The sequence below is a fragment of the Dreissena polymorpha genome, chromosome 7 (assembly GCF_020536995.1).
Source record: "Dreissena polymorpha isolate Duluth1 chromosome 7, UMN_Dpol_1.0, whole genome shotgun sequence".
In the NCBI taxonomy this organism is placed as follows: domain Eukaryota; kingdom Metazoa; phylum Mollusca; class Bivalvia; order Myida; family Dreissenidae; genus Dreissena; species Dreissena polymorpha.
Genome location: NC_068361.1, coordinates 14,692,365 through 14,699,023, shown reverse-complemented (window position 1 = coordinate 14,699,023; position 6,659 = coordinate 14,692,365). Strand labels below are relative to the sequence as shown.

Below are 6,659 nucleotides of genomic sequence, written 5' to 3'. Positions count from 1 at the left end.
AAATATAAAATTGCTAGCTTCAATATTGCAGAAGTAACATAACATGAGCAATTTTGACCCATATATTTGACCTTGAAGGATGACCTTGACCTTTCACCACTCAAAATGTGCAGCTCTATGAGATACATATGCATGCCAAATATCAAGTTACTATCTTTAATAGTGCAAAAGTATTCATAAAATAAGCGATTTGGGCCACATATATTTAACCTCTGACCTTGAAGGATGACTTTGACCTTTCAACACTCAAAATTTGCAGCTCCATGAGATACACATGCATGCCAAATTTCAAGTTGCTATCTTCAATATTGCAAAAGTATTAATAAAATAAGCGATTTGGGCCACATATATTTGACCTCTGACCTTGAAGGATGACCGTGACCTTTCACCACTCAAAATGTGCAGCTCAATGAGATACACATGCTTGCCAAATATCAAGTTGCTATCTTCAATATTGCAAAAGTATTCATAAAATGAGCGATTTTGGCCACATATATTTGACCTCTGACCTTGAAGGATGACCTTGACCTTTCACCAATCAAAATGTGCAGCTTCATGAGATGCATTTGCATGCCAAATATCAAGTTGCTATCTTCAATATTGCAAAAGTTATTGCAAAATGTTAAAGTTGGCGTAAACAGATCAACCAACCAACCAACCAACAGACAGGACAAAAACAATATGTCCCCCACTACTATAGTGAGGGACATAAAAATAGACTGAACCTTCAAGCAAACCCCATATTTACATAGAACAATGTCTGAATCGACATAAATTTGGACAAAAAACATGCATTACCCTGGATATGAAGCACAGACCTTTTGATTGCAAACAACAGTCTTACTAAGACATTTCAGAAAATTACACGTTGCCAGCAAAGTACATTTTAAAATCAGATATGCAATGTCATGTCCTTACCAAATTGTAATAGAACTGTTTTCACTTCGAGTTTGCAAACAGCCTTAAAATATAAACTAAACACTAGAAAAGAATCTTTCAGGAGATAAAAGTGCACTTACAAAATCAAAGTCTTTCATTTTGAAAACCAATAGACAGAATTAAAACATAAAAATTATGCAATCTTCATTACACGGATCAACACCATTAAAACATTTTAAAATCATACACTTTTCATAAAATTCAAAGCTTGATATCTCAAACTTATCCACAATATTGAATGATATTAAGAATCTTACAATCTGCATCATATTTAAAGCTCAATGTCTTATAAAACTGATTGACGAAACTGCAACATTTTACAAATTATTTAATCTACAAAAAATGTAAAACTTCACATTTCAAAATTCAACTGACAGCATTGACACATATTTAGAATCATACAAAGTTAAAGCTTTAAATGTCAACTTGAAATACACATCCAAGATATCATTTAAACTAATATACTGACAAAGTTTCAAGAAGATTTATAAGTCCATATAAGGAAAAATGCCCCGCCCACTGGTGGCCATGTTTTTCTTAGCAACTGGAACCAATTTCAAACTTGTCCAAATATCATTGGGACAAATCTTCTGACAAAGTGTCATGATGATCGTACAATAAATATGGCTTCTAGAGTTTTAACAGGGTTTTACTTTAGCCATATAAGGAAAAATGACACGCCCCCTTAGCGGCCATGTTTTTCCACCAACTAGAACCATTTTTGAACTCATCCAAGATATCATTAGGACAAATCATCTGACCAAGTTTCATAATAATCGGAAAATAAATGTGGCCTACAGAGTGTTAACAATGTTTTAGTAAAGCATGATACATAACCATATTAGGAAAAATGCCCCGCCCCCTGGTGGCCATGTTTTTTAGGCAAACAAAACTATTTTTGAACTAATCCAAGATATCATTAGGACAAATCTTCTGACCAAGTTTCATGAAGATAAGAAAATAAATGTGGCCTCTAGAGTGTTAACAAAGTTTTACTATAGCCATATAAGGTAAAATGCCCCACCCCCTGGCGGACATGTTTTTCAACCAACCAGCATCATTTTTTAACTTGTCCACGATATTTTTTGGGATGAATATTCTGACCAAGTTTCATGAAGATCGGAAAATAAATGTGGCCTCAAGAGTGTTAACAAGATTTTACAATAGCCATTTTTATAAGGAAAAATGCCCCGCCCCATGGCAGCCATGTTTTTCAAGCAAACATAATAATTTTCAAACCCATCCAAGATATTAATGAGACAAATATTCTGACCAAATTTCATGAAGATTGGACAATAAATGTGGCCTCTAGAGTGTTCACAACGTTTTACTATAGCCATATAAGGAAAAATGCCCCGCCCTTTGGCAGCCATGTTTTTCAAGCAAACGTAACCATTTTCAGCTCGTCTAAGATATCATTGAGACCAAACTTCTGACCAAATTTCATGAAGAATGGACAATAAATGTGGCCTCTAGAGTGTTAGCAATGTTTAACTAAAGACATATAAGAAAAACTCCCCCGCCCCTTGGCGGCCATGTTTTTTCACTGATCTGGACCATTTTCGAACTCGTCCAAAATATAAATAAAACCAATGTTTTGATTAAGTTTCATGATGATAAGGCAAACATTTTGACTTCTAAAGTGTTCACAAGGTTTCTCTATAGCCATATAAGGAAAACTGCCCCGCCCCTGGCGGCCATGTTTTTCAACGGACCGGAACCAATTTTTAACTCAACCAAAATATCATTTAGACAAACATTTTGACAAAGTTACATGAAGATTGGACTTGTACAGTGTTCACAAGTTTTTTGTTGTTTTTTTTTACCTAGTGACCTAATTTTTGACCCAGCATGACCCAGTTTCGAACTCAGTCGAGGTATCAATGTGACAAATGTTCTGCAAAATTTCATGAAGATCAGACAATAAATGTGGAATCTAGAGTGTTCACAAGGCAAAATGTTGACGACATACAACGCACAAAAGGCAATCACAAAAGCTCACCATGAGCATGTTGCACTCAGGTGAGCTCAAAAGTTATGGCACAATTTTAAAGTTTTCAGACGGACGGACAAAAGCAATATATTTAACATTTAACCTTGAAGAATTACCTTGACCTTCACTTTTCACCACTCAATATGTGCAGCTTCACAAGATGCACATGCATGCCAACTGGAGCTTTGTCTGTTACCCCCACATACCGCATTGATTGATTGATTATTTTGTATGCTGTCTTCACAAAACAAGATAATACAATTTATGGCGATTTTTTAAGAATCATTATGCCATTATCATTTATAGCCATTTTGACCTTTGAACTCTTGAATTCTTTCACATGACAAGCCTTCCAATGACTTTGAACAAAATTGATGTACAGTCATTTTAAAATCTTACAATGAATGACATATTTATGGCCCAGACAAGATAATTTATTGCCATTTTTGACCTTTGAACTAAAACTACGAACTTGACCTTGGAGATATCGACATAATTCTTTCGCGCGACACACCGTCAAATGATGGTGAACAAAAGAGCCAACGATTTTAAAATCGCACAATAAACAACATAGTTATTGCCCAGACAAGCTCAATTATGGCCATTTTTTACCTTTAAACTCAAATTGTGCCCTTGTTCTTGGAAATATCGACGTAATTCTTTCGCCCGACACACTGTTCAATGATGGTGAACAAATGTGCCAAATGATTTTAAAATCTCACAATAAAAAACAAAGCTATGGCCCGGACAAGCATTTGACCTTTGAACTCCCAAGTGTGACCTTGACCTTTGAGATATTGACGTAATTTTTTTGAACGCGACACACCGTTCCATGATGGTGAACAAATGTACCGAGTCATTTAAAAATGTAACAATAAATGACATAGCTATGGTCCGTACAAACTTACAGTTTAAAACATACTAAGTGACCCCATGACCTAGTTTTTGACCTGGCATGACCCATATTCAAACTGACCTAGACATTATCTACATACAACTACTGACCAAGTTTGGTGAAGATCGGATGAAATATCGGGACAGACCGACAAACGTGACTCCTATATAGCCCCCATTACCAATTGTAATAGGGGTATAAATATCAAGTTGCTATGTTCAATATTGAAAAAGTTATGGCCATATAAGTTTTCGGCCAGATGGACAGACTGACTGACTGACGGACAGTTCAACTGCTATATGCCACCCTACCAGGGGCATAAACATATTCCACAGTTCAACAATTCTTTTTCCATTTTTGTTTTTTCATAATAATGTTATGGACCCTTGCCCTTATCTGGGCCACTGTTCTTCCGGTAAGTATTTTTAGGGACCCCATTATTTTTGAGCCAGATGGCATTATTTTTTCTCTTAATTCATCTCTAAAAAAGTTCATGAAACATATGTTCTCTTCGCTGGCCCACTTTCGTTTCATTCCTTTTCTTGTCCCTGTCCCTAAAACAAGAATAGATATAAAAAATAAAATAGCAATGAGTATCATGTCAGTGTTTTTTTCAGTTTTGGGGGAAAGGGGTCGGGTCCCCTGAGAGGGGGATAATTCACGCATAAAAGGGGAAATTTCAATTCTAAGCAAGTAACATACAAAATCAAGTTGTAACACCATAATTCACCATACACAGAGCGAAAAACATTATTCCAACTTTTTTTGTCATCAACATGTTATGTTTATGTTCAAAGATCAACATTTTTTGGCTTTTCTGTGAATTATTTAAACGAGGTATTGATTAAAATTGAACTACACTTCCAAGAGGGGAAATTTTCAAATATTTTTGGGAAAAATATACACTCTAAGCAGCAAACTCATTTGGTCAGTGACTGTAAGCCGTTTATTTTGTTGACTTTTCTACTGAATTGATCCTTGCACACAAAGTATCAACATAACAAGTCGGTGTTCTGCCGTGGATGCGCCCTTGTGTTATTGTCGCAAAAAACAAATATTTGTCCCCACCCGTTTTCTGTATATGGGTCCGCGGGCGCACATGAATTAGAAATAAAAACTAATCGATTCAATTTGTAAGTCGGTAAAGTAATCGAGTGAATGTGTAACCAGAACAAACTATTTCATTGTACATAACTCATTTCGCAGCCAATGGTTAATTTATTTAATATTAACACTCTATTTCATTGGTAAGTTGAGATTATAACAACCAATCAGATATCAAGGAAATTTCCGAAACTATCAAAATGGCTTAAAGTGACAGGCCAGAGAAAAAAAAATCCATTTATTTTTTTTCCTCCGGCAAGTAAAATTAGAAAATGGGAAGACTCTGTTGGGTTGTTAACCCAACAGAGTCTTCCCAAGTCCCTACATTGTTTAGCAATTACGAAAAAGTCTGCCCCTAGACGTACATTACAAGAAAATTGGCTTCAAAAATGTCCTTGGTCACTGTTTGACAACAACAAAATGACATGCAGATTGTGCATAAAGCAAAAAAGAAAACGCCTTTACTATCGGTATTTCTAATTATCGAACAAGTACTTTGACATGCCATGCGGAGTCCAATGACCATAAATCTGTTCAAAGTTTTGTAAATATGTTGACAACTGTTTGACAGTGTTAAAAAGTTGTTTGAATGTTCCAGTTTTAATAACAATGTTACAACCTGACTGTTAGAAGTTTAAGCAAGTTTAATCAAGTTAAAGGTTATTAGTTTCCACACATTTAATTCTGCTACAAAAATATTTCTGTGTCCCCATATTTTTTCTTTTTGTCCCCACTTTTGTAATCCTAAAGGGTCCCCAACAGTAAAATTTCACGGCAGAACACCGCAAGTGATACAATGATTGAATATTGTAGAGCAAGGTTTTCCTGATAAAAATGCACAAAACCTGAACATGTTAGGAGGTAAAATGAACTGAAACTGTTTTAACACCAGTTTAAAACAATTTTTCACACATATAAGAACTGACAGTTCGCAGAACTATCATTTCTTGGAAGAACAAGTACTAAACATTAACTTCCATAGCAAACTGCCTACTTTGTACTTTACAAGGACTTTTACAAGCACATTGTTGTAACCCTGTAGATCACAGAGGAGGTCGTCTAGAGCATCACACTTGACTTGGACTACTCATTTACTTTAATACAGTCATGACATAAGACTCTGTCACATAATGATAGAAAATGCAGAGAAACCCGTCTTCAAATTTAGTTCATACCTTGAGGATTTGGCTGCCTCATTTCATCATGGGTCAGACTGGCTGGCCCTTCACTGGCAGCAGTTGACATGGACTCTGAAAGAACCAAAGTGAAACCTGTAGATTGCATATGATAAGCACAGTCAACACTGGCATGTTGTATCACGAGAGGCTCTGACTCCTGTACAGATTCTAGACTGTGGGTGTCTTCAACAGTTGCCTCAATGACTGTAACATATAATGTCAACAGTGGGGTCTTGTATGTCTATTATTCATTGGGGGTCTTGCTGAAATCTATAGAAAACATGCATGCCCCCCATATGGCCTGTCCGTTGTAGTGGCAGCCATTGTGTGAATACGTTTTTTGTCACTGTGACCTTGACCTTTGACCTAGTGACCTGAAATCAATAGGGGTCATCTGCAAGTCACGATCAATGTACATATGAAGTGTCATGATCCTAGGCAAAAGCGTTTCTTGAGTTATAATCCGAAAATCATTTTACTATTTCGGGTCACCGTGACCTTGACCTTGTTACCTCAAAATCAATAGGGGTCATCTGCGAAGTCATGATCC

At 36.1% G+C, this 6,659-nt stretch overlaps 1 long non-coding RNA gene across 1 annotated transcript; it reads right to left on the bottom strand.

Annotated features, from left to right (window-relative positions):
• Positions 1–1,487: 1,487 nt before the first annotated feature.
• LOC127839348 (uncharacterized) lies at positions 1,488–6,182 on the bottom strand. The gene is made up of 2 exons (XR_008030299.1): positions 6,107–6,182; positions 1,488–4,381 (listed from the first exon to the last, which is right to left on the bottom strand). It is a non-coding gene; the product is annotated as an uncharacterized LOC127839348 (long non-coding RNA).
• Positions 6,183–6,659: the final 477 nt, after the last annotated feature.